Genomic DNA, 15,703 nt, shown 5'->3' with positions numbered 1-15,703 from the left:
CAGCAGAATGTCTGGGACAAAGTATAACAGCCTTAAACTGTGTAATGGCTTCAGGATGGTTATTCAGCAGAATGTCTGGGACAAAGTATAACAGCCTTAAACTGTGTAATGGCTTCAGGATGGTTATTCAGCAGAATGTCTGGGACAAAGTATAACAGCCTTAAACTGTGTAATGGCTTCAGGAAGGTTATTCAGCAGAATGTCTGGGACAAAGTATAACAGCCTTAAACTGTGTAATGGCTTCAGGAAGGTTATTCAGCAGAATGTCTGGGACAAAGTATAACAGCCTTAAACTGTGTAATGGCTTCAGGAAGGTTATTCAGCAGAATGTCTGGGACAAAGTATAACAGCCTTAAACTGTGTAATGGCTTCAGGAAGGTTATTCAGCAGAATGTCTGGGACAAAGTGTAACAGCCTTAAACTATGTAATGACTTCAGGATGGTTATTCAGCAAAATATCAGGGACAAAGGAAAAGGGGAGTAATTACACTAAATGCTAGAGGGTCTCCAATAGTGACAGAAGAGAGAAAAAAGATAATGGTAGACATGCAGTAGGAAGGGGCCACTGGGAAGGAGGGAGGATTACATCGGCATATATTTACATTCCAAAAACAATGGATCTTATGACTATTCTGGGAGAAATAATCAGCTTTCTGCAGGGAATACTACTTACAGGTGGGGACTAGAATTCAATTTGCAACAGTGAGGATGTATCTAGGGTTCTAGAAGGGAAAACATAAAAAAAATGGTAGAGTTTTGAAAAAAAATTATAAAAATATTTAGTATAGAATGTGAATTCAGTAGTAAGAGCTCAGAGAAAATGTACGCATCTTACCTATATTATTTCCCAAGGAAAATAAACTGGGTTAGGCTATGTAGAAGAGTCTTAACTGTGCAACCCTGAAACATCCCTTCAAAATGGGTAATCCCAATCCACCCTGTTCTACTGGAAGAATCAGTTTATCCCACTTGACTCTTGCTGTCTTCCCAACCCAGATAAAGTCCTTCAGCTCTTTATTAATTGCTACCCACAACTTCTCCTTCAGTTGATAAAAATATGCCAGACCTGTGTGTAAGACTATCCTCCATAAAACCTCAGTGATGCATATATATATATATATATCAGTTTCTGCATTACTTTTGCCATTCCTTTAGCCATTAAACACATGAACACTTTATAAATCATGGTTTAGTATTGAATGGGCCTGTATGAAGCTGGATCTGACAGATCCTTACCGTCTTTAGGTATTACAGCTACCACTGCTTAAGTGAAAGGGATGATAAAGAAACAAGGAGAGACTGGGATTTTGGATGCAGGCCTTTAAGGAGAATTATGCAGAATATTAAATCCATAAAGTAGCAAAAAGTACTCTAGGAACTAAACCAACACAGGAATGGAGAAGAGAGATTCTAACGATAAGGATGACTGTAATTAGGAATACAGACAATAGGCAAGAGAGGGCTGGAATGTACTGGAGAAAACTGGCAAAGGAACCAAGGTATTGGCACCAAATAACTAGAGGGAAAGAGGATAAGAATGGGAAGACGCCAAGAAATTATTTGGACTGCAAGTTAGAGACTGCCTTCCCCATCAGGGATTGATATCAGAATGCAGGCAAAGAAAAAGAAACGGGGGGGGGGGGTCTAAATGACCGACCAGCACTGACAGAGTTTTTAATAGACTCTAGAACAGAAACTACCATTAAAAAAGGAATAATTAGTAGAGCATATAAAATATTGCATGATAACTATAATAATCAATCAGAGGATGTTAGAAAGGATTGGGAAGAGAGATTGGATAAGCAATTCACAAAGAAATAATGGGAGGATATATGTATATGTATGTCTCCCAAATATGCAACACAATCTAGAAGATTTAGTTTTTTTTCCTGAAAATATTTACATAAGATATTTTTATACCCAAAGCAAACTACGGAGAATTCTTCTTCAGGCAGACAGTAAATGTTGGAGGTGTAAAGGGGAAGAAAGAGGTCACTGGAAATATACTTTCTGGGAGTGTGGTGAGTTGGCGGACTTTAAGGATTCCCTGCAGGATGCAATGTCAGAGATGCAGGGTGGGCAGATTGGTCCGAGGGAGATTTTTCTGAGCTGTGATACAGAATCAGTACGGCCTAGTGATGCCTTGCTGCATCTAATAATGGTGGCTGCCAAAAAAGTAATTACTAGAAAATGGATATCATAACCTAAACCAGCTAGACTGGAAGCAGTAAATATAACAGAGATAAAACAACTGGAACAGAGATCTTAAAAGAAGGATACGAGCAAACTACATAGGAAAAAAAATGTGAACTGTGGGAACAATACATACAAGGGAGGAATGAGGTCTAAAATGCAGCAAGACTTAAATGAGCTAGGTAATGTTTGAGTGAGAAATATTGGATAGATAAGTGATGGATAAGGTTTGGAACTGGGAGTGTGTCAGTATGGCTTGTGATGTAAAATGCTTGCCACTAGGACTGTGTCAGTGTGGTTTGTTTTCAAGTACATAAAGTGTATGATTACCTGTGGAGGAAGTGATGGTTTACTAAAGATGTTTTTCTTGTTTAAAAAAAAAAAAAAAGCAAGAAATGAATTTGTGTAATATTGCTTTGATTATATAATACATAGCAATATAAGAAATATAATAATTTATGTTACTATAATTTGATTATTTTCATATGAACGTACATTTGTCAACGTCACAAGTGATAATTCAATAACAGTGTCTGAAAGAAGAAGAAAAAAAACTGGGTTAGGCTATGCAGAAATTATACTTCACAAGAACATATGCACTTAATTGAAAGTTTTGAAACTCATCCAACAACTACTTCAGATCATGTGCCAATAACAACAAAAATAAAAATGCAGGGCAATGAAATAAAAAGACACACTGGCACTTCCACACCTATCTGTAAAAGAGAGAGGAATTTAAAGAACGGGCAGTGGAATTTATTAGAGAAGATGGACATTTCTTCAAAAAATACAGCTAGGAATTGGGATAAAATGAAAGTGGAGTTTAAAATTAGGGTAGAAATAAAAGAAAGAGAGATATGGTTAAGAAGTAACAATAATTATTGCTTGGAGGTGTTTGCAGTGGTATTTTTATACCCCAAGCAAGTTCCAAAGAATTTTCCCTCAGGTATACTGCAAATGTTGGGAGGTATAATGGGGAAGAAAGAGGTAATTGGGAACATATTTTGGGAGTGTAATGAGTTGTCAGACTAAAAATTCCCTGCAGACTATTCTGTCAGAAATACTAAGTGAGCAAATTAAGGTAACTAATGAAATCTTTTCAGCTATAATACAGAATCACAACTGCCTAAACAAAGTAAGACCTTGATGAGTTTAATTCTGGTGGCTGTCAAAAAAGCAATTACTAGAAAATGGAAATCAAACTCTAAACCAACTGTACTAGAAGTAGTGAATATAATAAGAGGGAGAGAAGAACTGAAAGTTTGATCTTCAGAAAAGGGTGGGAGTAAATATGTTCATATAAATGTATAAAAATATAGGAATTGTAGGAAAGTACAGTTGTGTACACTTACCATAAATGTAGGTGTTAGAGTGTATTCACTGTTGCAGTCATCACATTTGGGTTATCTGCCTGCAGACAGCCCTCAGCCGGTCTGAATACCAGAGTCTTCGGATTTCTGCATCAGATGCTGTCGCTTCTTCCAGGACGTCAGGTCATCAGAGGTATAAAACATGCAGCCGATGCCATTACATCAGTGTTTCTTGCCCCAGATGTCAGGTGCCCCCACAACAGGAAGTAATTATACAGTATGGAACACCCCCAGCAAAAGGCAAACACACGAAATAATATATACTAAACATGGAGGAAAGGTAAAAGTCAAGAGAAGTCAGGGGGGCTGGAGGGAGAGTAACCAGGACTGCAACAGTGAATACACTCAAACATCTACATTTATGGTAAGTGCACACAACTGTACTATGTTCTTCGTGTTTCACTGTTGCAGTCATCACATTTGGGTTGATTCCCAAAGCTAAGGAAGGGTGGAGGTAGTTAAAGAGCATTAGGGCTGGCAATAAGGCCCTGTAAGACTGCTGTGGCAAATCCAGCTCTGGATTTAGAAAAGATAGGCAGGTGGTAATGCTTGGTGAAGGTATGTACAGAGCTCCAGGATGTCCCTGGTAGGGACTCCTCTGAGAAATGCAGTACAGGTAGATGCAGACCTGGTGGAATGTGTTCTTATCCCCTGTGGGGTAGGTTTTCCATGGTGTTTGTAGCAGAAATGGATGCAATGTGCTATCCATTTGGAAATGGTTTGCTTTGAAATGGGGAGGGAGGTTGACATAATGGTTAAGGTGATTACCTTACAGACACAAGGTGCAGGGTTTGATTCTCACAAGGGGTAATTGTCTAGGCTCAAAAGGGCCCACAAGGGCTGTTAGCCTAGTACTACTCTATGAACCTTCCCCTCTGCCCCTGCAGCAAAGCTTACTAGCAGCTGGTCAGATTTTATGAGAGGCTTACTCCTGTCCGTGTAGAATCTAAGCTGTCTGTGTACGTCCAGAGAATGCAGTATCCTTTCCCCTTTATTCTGAGGATTAGGGGAAAAAGTAGGCAAATGAATGGACTCCTTTAGAGCCACACTAGACACCACCTTGGGCATAAAGGATGGATTAGTCCTGAGGGAAACCCTGTCCGCATGGAAGATAATAAAGGGTTCCACTGCCATGAGGGCTGCAGTTCAGACACTCTTCTTGCTGAAGTGATGGCTAGAAGTAAAGCTGTTTTCCAAGAAAGGAATTTCAACTCTGCTGTAGCAGCTGGTTCAAAGGGGGGGGGGGTGAGTTTTTCCAATACAAAGTTAAGGTCCCAGGCTGGAGTGGGAGCACTCCTGGGGATCTTAACAATTTGGCCTCTCTAAGGAATTGTTTTAGCAGGGGATGAGAGAAGAGGGGTGGCTCAGTATTATAATGTGCTGATATGGCATAGGCATAAATCTTAACTGATGAGAAAGATAGGCACTTGTGGAGCATTTCTGTTAAATAATCTAGAATATGAGGTAAGCTGGACACTGTTGTGCCCATCCCCTGAGCCTGGCTCCAGGTACAGTATCTTTTCTAATTTTTTGAATAGGATTTTCTAGTACTAGGCCTCCTTGCCTCAAGAATGACATCCAGCACCTGCTTACTGAGGGTTGCTGGAGGGGAAGCTCAGAGAATTAGTTAGGCTGCAAAGTTCAGGGTTTGAAGCTGACCTGCCTGCTGGGACAGCAGGGGGGGGTCTGAGGCAGGTGCCAAGGTTGCAGCACTGTTAGACTGCGCAAAAGGGAGTACCAGTGCTGGTGTGGCCAGTCTGGTGCAATCAGTATTGTCCTTGGCTTGTCCTGTTTGATCTTTAGTAGAACCTTCGAGAGGAGAGGCAGCGTGGCCAGTCTGGTGCAATCAATATTGTCCTTGGCTTGTCCTGTTTGATCTTTAGTAGAACCTTCGAGAGGACAGGCAGTGGGGAAAAGGCATAAACAGAGAGGCTTTCTCAGGCAAAGGACAGGGCATCCACTTTCCAAGCTTGACTGTGGGGAGTTCTGGTGCAGAATTTGTTCAATTGGTAGTTCTGAGGGGAGGCAAACAGGTCTACCTCTGGTGCCCCCCATTTGTTCCTCAAGAGCTTGAATATTTTGGGTTCCAGTTTCCATTCGTGTGGGTCCATGAAATTTCTGCTTAAATCGTCTGCCAGTGAATTTAGTTTGCCTGGCAGGAATTGAGCTTGTAGGTTCACTTGGTAGCTCAAGGCTGTGTTCCACAGAGCCATGGCTAGTCTGCAGAGTGGGAATGAATGGGTTCCACCCTGCTTGTTTATGTACCACATAACGGTGATGTTGTCTGTCTTTACCAATAGTTGTCCTGGAAGAATAATGTCTTTGAAGGCTGTCAGAGCATTCTGTACAGCTAACATTTCTTTTTGACTGATATGCAGGTGCATCTGTCTCGGGTTCCATTTGCCCTGAATGACCTGCCCTGCCATGTGAGCCCCCCCATGCATAGTCTGATGCATCTGTTGTTAGGGTTTGGGCAGCAGGAGGTAGAGTGAAAGGGAGTCCCTTGCTGTGGTAGCAGGCCTCTGCCCACCAAAGGAACTCTGCCCTTAGACAAGGAATGATAGGAATAATTGTTTCCATGTCCTGAGAATGTTGACACCATAGACTTTTTAGATACCATTGAAGTTTCCTCATATGCAGTCTTGCATATGGAATTAACAGAATGCAAGAGGCCATGAACCCCAGGGCTTGCAAGATTTTCCTTGCATATAGTGTTTTTTGTGGCCAATAGTTTGAAGTAGGGTGTCAAATGAACTTGTTTCTCTGGAGTGAGGAATGCCATTTGGAAAGTTGTGTTCAGGCTTGCTCCCAGGAACACAATCTGTTGGCAGGGTAATAGGTGTGATTTCTTCTCGTTGATGGTGTACCCCAGTGAAGTTAGAAGTCTCTTTACAAATGCCAGGTGTTGTAATAGCAAGTCCTGACCCTCTGCAATCGTCAACGTAAGGGTAAATCTGAATATTTCTCTGCCTGCAAAATGCAATGGCTGGAGCTAGGCACTTTGTGAATACCCTGGGCGCACTAGATAAGCCAAAGGGAAGTGCGGAGAACTGATAGTGCATGGAGCCTGCCCTGAAGCATTGGTATTTTCTGCAGGATTCCCTTATTGGTATGTGCAGGTAAGCTTCTTTAAGTCCAGAGTTGCCAGCCAGGCATCCTTGGCTAGCATAGGAAGAAGCTGTTGAAGAGTTAGCATTTTGAATTTTGGAACCACCAGAAAGGTGTTGAGAATAGAAAGGTCCAGGATAGGACGCCAGGAGTTTTCATTTCTGGGAACCAGGAACAATCTTGAATAAAAACCTTGTCCCATTTGTTCTGCTGGAACAGGTTGAATAGCCCTGATACTGAGGAGAGAGAGCACTTGTTTTTGGGCCTCCGCCCACTGGTTTGGAGGGGGGGTCTGGCCATTCACTTGGGGTTGGGAGTGAATGGAAGTGGAATCTGTATCCTAGGGAAACTATGTTTAAAACCCATTTGTCCTGAGTAATGAGTTGCCAGTTTTTTGCATGCAGGGCGAGCTTTCCTCCTAAGAGAGCAAGTAGTTGAGCAAGGCTTGGTAGAGTTAAGGACAAGTCATTGTGTCATTTTTCCATATGGGGGTGGCTTACTACTCCCTGCTTTGGAAGTGGGGGCCCCCCACTGCTTAGATCTGTACATAGCCTGAGACTAAAGTCTTGGTGGTCTGCTGCTCCTGGGTTTGGACTGAGAAGGCCTGGAAAGGACCAGTTCTTTGAAGGTCAATGCCTACTGAATCTAGGTGGCTGTACTTGTAAGAAGTCTTAACAGTTTGCATAGATTTAGCGGTTTCCTCCATCCTTTTGAGGATAACTTCTGCTTTGTTGCCAAAAAGGTGCTTTTGGTTTAAGGGTGCATCCAGTAATTTAGCTTTAACATGATCTGGCAAGTTTTGTTCCTTAAGCCAAGAATACCTTCTAAGTACAGACCCAGTGACAGCAGCCCTGCAAGATGCTTCAAAAGCATCAAAACCACATTGCAAAGTATGTTTACCTACTTGGTCAGCAGAATGCATTAACTCTTGTAAATCTTTTGTGTTCAGCACAGTCAGGAATCAACATCATTTCATAGGTTCACAGGTAGGTACAAGGCTATTGGCCCTAGGGCCTATACAAGCCTAGCCAAAAAGGTACCCTGGCTTTCACCACCCAAGAAAATTATTTTCCTGTGCCCCTGTCAAACAGAACCACATAAGTGATCCCCGGGGTGAATTTCCTATTACCCATCCAATCATCAAGATTTTTCTTGAAGAGTGAGCTCTGTTTGACATAGATAGGTAGTCTATTCCAGAGTATGGGAAGTCTTTGGGACAGGAATCTATCCTTCCAGCATGTCCTGTTTATTGTGGTGACAAGATTTAGGTCCCTAGAGCGTGTAGCTCAGAGGGATTGGGATTTCTTTAAGTGGAGCATGTTCAACAGCTGTGGGTTTGACATAGCTTTGTATGTTAGGCAGAGATCACCTCTGAGTAGGCGATATGCGACGGAGTAAATCTGGAGTTTTTTGTGACGGTCTGCGTAAGGCATCTGTTTGAGGCCAGTAATCCTCTTTGTGAGGTATTTTTGCGGCCTTTCCAGTTGTAGATGTCTTGTGAGGTACATACCAAAAGGGGCATTGTACTCTATAATGAGTCTAATGAGTGATGAGTAGAGGGTAACAATAACCTCTTTTTTTCTGGATGAGAAACCTTTTTGTGACTAGGTGTGCCACGTAGAAGGATTTCCTGACCACTGTGGCAATGTGATTATCAAAGAAGAGACCTTGGGACACAGGTGGAAAGTAGTCTCTAATCACACTTTTAGTGTTAAGTAGACTACCACCTATGTGGTAGTTCATGGGTACAGAGTTTTTACCAAAGAGGATGATAATGCACTTTTTGGCATTGCGCTTGAGACCATGTCTTTGACACCAGGCAGCTGTCTCAGTGAAGATGTCCACATCGGTAGGAGTTTCGATTATGGCTCCTAGTTTGCAGTCATCTGCAAATTTATTTAGCCAAAGACCTTCTATGTTAGCCTGTACTTCAGAGAAGCAGATACCATACAGGAGAGAACCCAGGACTGAACCCTGTGGTACTCCACTTGTCACTGGTCTGAAGTCTGATTTGGAGTCTGCTACTTTCACGGTGTGGGTTCTGTCAGTAAGCCAGTTGGCAACCCATCTTGTGACATGGGGATTTATACCTAGTTTAGTGAGTTTATCTATAATTCCAGAGTGGGGGATGGTGTTGAACACTTTGGCGAGATCTAGATAGGCTGTGTGAACCACCTTACCCTCATCTATGGCTTTGATGACTACTTCAAATAAGTCTATCAGGTTTAGGAGACATGATTTCCCTTTTACAAACCCAAACTGTGTGGGGTCCAGAGTTTGGAGATCTCCAGTCTTTTTGTTTATGAGTTCCATGATGATACGTCCCATGGCCTTGCAGACTAGGCTCGTCAGGCTAATGGGGCGGTAGTTCCTGGGGTCTGTTGTGCCCCCTTTGTGGAGTGGGATAACTTGTCACGGTGTGCCATTCAATGGGCACAAAGCCTGAGGTTAGGCTATAACTGAACATGGTACTTAGGTGCGGTGCCAGTTCATTCTGTAGTTCATGTAGAAAGCAGCCTGGGATGTTGTCAGGTCCCATGGGTGCTGTGTTCTTGGCTCTGGGGAGTGAAGTTTTTACCTGTGCAGCCGTGATTACAGGAACTTTGCATTCTTCCGGTATAAAGATGGGCCCTTTAGGGGGTGAGAGGGGGGTAATGTTAGCACTGAAACTATCTGCCAGGATGTTGGCAATATCAGTTGGTTCTGTATATTTAGTGTCCTTGTGCTGTAACTCAGAGCAGATCTGAGTGTTGCCATTGAGATTTTTGACATAGCTATAGAATGCTTTGTGGTTGTCTTTACAAATCAGTGGCAATTTTGTTTTCATAACTAGCTTTGGAAGATTTTATGAGGGATCTCAGCTTTCTGTTTAATTAATCCCATAATATTCTGCTGATACTTTAATATATGAAACTGGCAATTTAAAGCCCCAATGGCTAAAGTAGCAGAAGTATATACCTTTTTACCCCATCTGTCTAAATCTCTAGAATCCCTATCAGAAGGGGTAGGATATTTTTGGCAGTAGTAGCCTTAATGCCTTTTGGTCCTTGGGGAATGGTGTCTGGATCTGCTGTAGGATTCTTGAAAAGGAATTTGTGACAGTCGGGTACTCTGTAGCACCCGTCAGGTTTTCTGGGAGCTGGAGGCGAAGTGTCTGGGGTAAGACTGGATTCCAAGAAAACATAATCTACAATCTCCAGAACAGGAGGGATAGCTAGAGGCCTGTGTTGAGGCAGGTTTAAAAATTCTCTGTCTCTTTTTGGACTGAGAATAGTCCTGGCTTTCCCAGTGGAAATGCTCCCGAATGGTATGGAAGGTTTCACCAAAAGAAAAATCTTCTGGAGGGGAAGCAGAGGAAATGGAATCCTCTGCATCAGAATCCTCATAAGTAGATAAGGGTAACTCCTGGTAGTCAGAAGGAACAGAGATATCAGATCCCTGATCAGAAGAATCAGAAAGAAAATCAGTTCTAGGTCTCAGAGGGGGAAGGCTGGCTTCCCCTAATTAATGTAATAAGGTTTTCAGCCATTCTAATCATTTGTTTTTGAGGCATATGGGCCTAAGAATGCACTTTGGTCGTTGGTTTTCTAGGCTTAGTGTGAGCTTTAGGCCTGAGGCATTCGGTACTCTTAGCTTGAAATGAAGTAGTCTGTTTAATATGAAAATTGGTAGGCCTGAATACACCCTCAGAAGCCAGTGCCTGCAAAGCGGCTCTGGACCGATCCAAGGTAGAGACATTCGCAGGTTCCATAGTCAAAGAAGCATCTCGCGGCATACCAGACTCCGAATGGGTCTCAGTAGAGGCCTGCGACTCTGTAGTGGTGGGTATCAGGGGCTGCGAAAGCGCCTCACTGAGTACCGGCAGACTGGCGACTAGCTTATCATAAACGTAGTCGTCAGTTTTGGACCTATGCGGTCTGTCTCTGTCTTTGTCCTTACGTGTTTTTCGGAAGATCGGTAGTCAGATGGCTTAATGCAGCCATTTCGGAATATGGGTATCAAGAACTAAAGTATTTAACTACAAAAATAGCCTGATGATGAATAGTTCGGGTGTTGAACAAGGCACAAAACCAACAGCGAGGGACGTCATAGTCTGAGCCTAAACAGGTGACACAGTAAGAATGAAAATCTCTATGAGGTATTTGCTTTCCACAGGCAACACAATTGTTAATTTTTTCTGACATTGGTTAGAGCAAGAAAAAAGGATCCCCAACAGGGTACTTCACTTTTTGAAGACTTCAGGTCTGAAACTCGAAAACAAAAATTTCAGGAGTCGGCCGACCGGCACTTGCAAACCGCTTCTGCTTCGGGCACCGCACGGCAAGAAAGCTGCATGTTTTATACCACTGACGACCTAACATCATGGAAGGAGCAACAGCATCAGATGCAGAAATCTGAAGACTCTGGTATTCAGGCTGGCTGAGGGCTACCTGCAGGTAGATAACCCAAATGTGATGACTGCAACAGTGAAACACGAAGAACATCAATAGATGCAGAATAAAGTTTTGGAGGAAGAACGGGATTTAAGGGAATGCAGAAACTGAATGAGCTACTTAATGTACTGTACAGATTATATGTAATGTATATTTTTGGCAACTGAAAATTTCAATATAGTTTGTTTTCTATATGAAAGTATAATTGCCTGTATTATAGCTGATAATGTTTATAGTTTAAAAAAGAGCCTTAAAACAGTGTAGCTCTGAAATATCCCTTCAAATCAAATAATTCTAAACCTCTTTGTTCTATTGGGAGATCAACTTATCACTCAACTCTTGCTCTCTTCCCCTCCCACAGAAAGTCAACTTTTTATTACTATCCACAACTTCTCCTCTGGTTGATAAAAAATATGCCTGCCCCCATTATAAAACTAAAGGGACTAAAAACATTTTTATTGCTTCTATATTGCTATCCATATCCACAGACAAGTGCTTCCAGTCTCTCAATTTTTATATTATCTTTTTAGTCTCTTCCCACATACCCTTAGCTGCCACAACTTCATAGGTTCACAGGAGATTACTAAGCTAGCAACCCTAGAGCCCTTACAAACCTAGCCATGTTAATCCCAAATTGCCCCAATTGTTCTTATTAAGTAGACTTACTTTGCAGAGCTATTCTATGGTCAACACCTACTCCCCCTGTCCATGAGGGACATGGGTGCCACCCCCAGGGTGAATTTGCAGTCTCCCATTCATTTGTCCAGATTGCCCTTGAATAGAGTCAGTGAGGAGCTCTGCTTCAAGTGAACTGGAAGTTTGTTCCAGAACAGCGGCAGTCTCTGGGAAACACATTTCTCTCTCCAGCATGTTTTGTTAATGTCACAGGTTAGATTAATATCCCTAGAGCAAGTGACTCTTGTGCCATTAGATTTGAGGATGTGGAGCATATCCATCAGGGCAGTGTCAAAGACTGCTCTGTACGCCAGGCACAAGTCTCCCCACAGCAGCCTATATGATAGAGTACAGTGACAAGGCTTTTAGTCTATGCATGTACATCATATTTTTAGGGCCCTGCATTTTCTTGGTGAGGAACCTCTGTGGTCTCTGCAGGTGTCTGTTGAGGTACATGCAAAAGGGAGCAGAGGGTCAAGTATAGTGGGGCTATAACTTCCTTAGACCTGGAAGTAATGCCATTACTTATAAGGTTTGCAACATAGAATGCTTTCTTCACCACAGTGGAAACTTGGTGGTCGAAGTTCAGATTGCTATCTACCTGTGTACCCAGGTCTCACACCACTGGGTTTGAGCTTGGGAGGTGTGAATACTGTAGTTAAGAGTATTCTACTTTTTCAAAGAGAATAATGCACTTTTTTGCAAAATTTTAGATTGTGGTTTTGGCACCATTTATCTGTGTTAGCTCTTCCTTTAGTATGTTAACATCACTGGGGGACTTAATGACCCCAATTTGCAAACATCAGTGAACTTGGTAAGCCAAAGGTCATCTAGTTTAGCCTGTACTTCCAAGTAGTAGATTCCAAACAGTAAAGGGACAAGCACAAAACCTTGTGGTACTCCACTGCTACCCATTTAATGATGTAGGGGATTAATCCTCAGCTGGGAGAGTTTTTCAGTGATACCTGAATGGGGGACTTGGTCAAAAGGCTTATCCAGATCGAAATAGGCAGTATGCACGGTCTTGCCTTTATCCAGAGCACTGGTGACTTTTTCAACATCGTCTACTAGGTTTAATAAGCATGATCTACCTTTAACAAAGCCAAATTGGGTTGGGTCTGGAGTCTGAAAGGTCGCCTATGATGCTTAAGAATCGAATTTATGAACAAATGCAAGATATACAAAAATCTAAGATCACAAATACCATTTTCAGACACATACAAGAAAATAAAAAGCACATTTTTGCTTTTGTAGTTATGGAGCAACTAAAAAAGACAAAAGGGGTTCTGTTACAGAAGAACATCTTAACAAATGTGAATTAAAATGGCAAATTTTAGTTAATGCAAGGTGTTTTCCAGGTTTGAATGATTCAATGGATATTAATTCTGTTTTAAAGGTGAAATACTATGACTCTACATATTGTAATTTTTATCCTTGTATGTCAGAACAAAACTGCTAAACTTGTTCCAATACATTTTGAGTTTGGAATGCAGTTGCCTCCTTCTTGATGAACAAAATGTATCCGTTTGCTTTTGGTGTGTTTCTGTGGAGTATTCAGTTTTACCAGTGTATCTTCTTCTCCAGGTACCTCTACAGACAACAGTTCAGATGAACAAGAACATGTAAAAATTATGGGAGACCTTACTTAACTGCTGCAGGTGAGCCACTATTTAACCCCAACCAGCCACATTAATCATCTTTATGGGTTCTCCCAACTAATAATCTCTCCTAATGGACTCAATAATAATAAAAAAAAAAAAAAAAAAAAAAAAAAAAGGGCATCCTGGACTGGATACTCACTAACCAACAACAACAACCTCATAACTACGTCTCGGGAGCCCTCCCAGATGACTTAAGTGATCACCTCCCCATCTTTATCATAAAATCCAAGACTAATAAAATCCATCAGCCCACTCACCAGACAATCAGGAATAAAAAAGAAAAGAATGTCAATTCTTACAGCTTTCAATCCAATCAAAAAATCACTGTAGCTGGTCTGTACTCCACCATTTGCCGATAGATGAAGCCGTAAATAACTAACTCCACATTTCTCTCTATCCTATACTCACATGCACCCCCCCCCATGTACTTCCCGAGTTAAACCTAAACCAGCACCTTGGCTTACTAAAAGTACCAAAATAAAAATTTCTGAAAGAAACTCTGCCTGGTCCAAATGGAGAACCACCAAATCTCTAACAGACCAGTTTATCTACAGGCAACTTAGGAATGACACAAAAAAGATCTATTCTAAAGGACAAGAGAGACTACTGCTATAAACTACTAACCAAACATCGAAATCAACCACAAAAGTTTTGGGCAGGTATAAAAATATTACGGCCTGGGAAAGTTACCACTCCAACCCCTCTCCTCCTGCAGGCACTAACCCTGATAATCTGATGCTTTCAATCATTTTGTTTTTACTGATACCATACTCACCCCAGCCAAACGGCAAACAGATACCTCTACTGACAGTCAGGATGTCACCAATGATGAGATTACCTTTAGCTTACAACCCAACCCCACCAGTTACATTACAGAACACTTGACTAAACAAACCAACTACCCTGGCTGCTGACCATCTCCCAGCCGAATACTTAACAACAACAGGCAACCGATGTCATTGCTATCCCTATTTCAATCTTAATAAATAGGACCATCACAGAAGCCACCATTCCTAGCATTTGTAAAGTATCACATCATACCTCTCCACAAAGGTAGAAACTCTTTAGAGTTATCCAACTATAGGCCCATTGCCATCCTCTCACCATTAGTCACAATTATGGAAAAGTGTATTCATAGCCAGGTTATTCACTACCTAATCCATTACAAACTTCTCAAATACACAGCATGGCTTTAGAATCATCATAGCAACACAACAGCATTGCTATCATTCACAAACTCAATTAACCAGAATAGGAACAGCAGCAAAATCTCATCTGCTCTCTTTTTAGACCTATCTAAAGCTGCTGATATGGTCAATCATAATAAAAATCCTCTCAGAAAACTTTCCCTACATAACCATACAATCAACTGGTTTCAAAGTTACCTTAAAGGTAGAAATCAGGCAGTGCTCTGCCAAAACAGACTATCCACCCTTCTACCCATTTCATGAGGAGTTCCACAATGTTCTATATTAGGTCCCCTACTATTCTCAATCTTTGTTAATGATCTACAGTCAGCCAACACTGAAGCTACCTGTATACAACACGGAGTGATTCTGCTCAGCCAACTGCCTCCCAGAACTCCAATCCCTGACCCAGAAAACATTTAAATCAATCAAAAGCTGTCTCTCTAGCAGACGACTACTAAATGCTAATAAAACCAAGCTATTGCTGTTCACTCCAACTTGTCGCTTCCCTCAGGTCACCTTTAGAATCACATCCAATAATGGTACCATAAACTCCCGATAGCCAGATCAAACTACTAGGGGTCTTAATTGACAATTTGAAATTTGACCTACATGTTAACCCCTATAGTCAGAACCAACACAGCACACACCCACCTACTCTCCACTCTCTGATATGCCTCCTCCATTCTCACTAACCTCTCAAAAACCGAACTAAATAAGTTAACTGCCTGCTACAGTCATATTGCTAGATTTGCTGCAGGGTCAACCCATCGCACACATCACTGTCAAAATCTAAAACTACTAAAATGGTTTGAGTTCCCCAACCTGCTTCTCGAAACTCAACTTATAGTAGCACATAGAATACATAACCAACCAGATAAAGTACCAAAATATATTCCTTAATAACCCTTGTACCAGGCCACTTGGACCCAATGACAAATTACTGATAAAAATCTCTAAATTATGCTGGTGACTCAGTATTCTCGAATTATATGGCAAAAACTTGGAACTCGCGCCCTCCTGCCTTAACCTTGGAACCCCCTCTAACTAAATTAAAACCGCCGCTAAAAATGACT

At 41.7% G+C, this 15,703-nt stretch overlaps 1 protein-coding gene across 4 annotated transcripts in view; it reads right to left on the bottom strand.

The window, feature by feature from the left end:
• CABIN1 (calcineurin binding protein 1) overlaps positions 1-15,703 on the bottom strand; it is a 4,301,447-nt gene that overhangs the window by 4,150,396 nt on the left and 135,348 nt on the right. The gene's annotated exons all lie outside the window — the stretch shown is intronic.

Source organism: Protopterus annectens, chromosome 4.part0, assembly GCF_019279795.1.
Source record: "Protopterus annectens isolate FY-2018-M chromosome 4.part0, PAN1.0, whole genome shotgun sequence".
NCBI classification, from domain to species: domain Eukaryota; kingdom Metazoa; phylum Chordata; order Ceratodontiformes; family Protopteridae; genus Protopterus; species Protopterus annectens.
Note: the sequence above shows the minus strand (reverse complement) of the source record. Positions and strands in the feature narration are given on the sequence as shown.